The sequence below is a fragment of the Octodon degus genome, unplaced genomic scaffold, assembly GCF_000260255.1.
Source record: "Octodon degus isolate 3935 unplaced genomic scaffold, OctDeg1.0 scaffold00164, whole genome shotgun sequence".
Taxonomy (NCBI): Eukaryota; Metazoa; Chordata; class Mammalia; order Rodentia; family Octodontidae; genus Octodon; species Octodon degus.
In genome coordinates, this window is record NW_004524740.1 from 695,877 (window position 1) to 696,798 (window position 922).

Below are 922 nucleotides of genomic sequence, written 5' to 3' on the forward strand. Positions count from 1 at the left end.
GTATTACTCAGCTATAAAGAATGATAAACTCGAAGCGTTTATGTTGAAGTGGATGCCACTTGAAGATATACTCATAAGTAAAATAAACCAGACACACATGTGTATATATCATATAGTTTCCCTAGTATAAGAACTAAAAAGAAGAAATACAAGTAGAAAGGTATAATACAATTAAAAAGAAAGCAGGAACTCAAGGACTAACTAATTAAGGGAGGGAAACGAGAAGAGCTAGGAAAGATGACAGTGACAAGCCATGCAGTTATATGTAGAAGATGGGCAAGGCAATGATCCTGAGAATCTCCAGAAGATTTTTGAATAGTTAATTGTTAAGATTCTCACCCTGACTAACTATATATACTGGTATCTGTGAACTAAGCAACTGCACTAAAGATGGTAATCTGTAATAGTAGTTTCATGCTTGGAGTGCCTGTCATTCTGGTCTTCTGAATACGGGCTGCTTGTGATGACATGCCAGTTGCTGCTGTGCTGTCTCTTGGGTAGATAATTGTTCAAAAAGAAGGGGGTGGTGAATGAAGGTAAGAGACAGGAAAAGGAATGTTGTGGGACTGTCCTGCCTCAAGATTGTATACGGTTAGATTTTTGGACTTATGTGTACACATTAGAATTATACATTTCTTTATACCTATTTTAAAAAATATATTCTAATTTTAAAATGTTTTTTCATCATATTCTGTAGGAACTTAAAGTTCAACATATTAATACTTGATGAAAAATACCTTTTCCATGTTATGCCTAAGATATTTGATATTCAGACAGATAGTGAGGTTAAGCTTAACAGCCTAGGTTGTATGGTAATAACAATAAGCTTGTCTTCTGGAGGGTTAACAACCTAAGTTTTCAGACCAAAATTAGAGAAAAAGGAGGGCCACAAGGAAAGACAACATTTTGGCCCTAGCCTTCC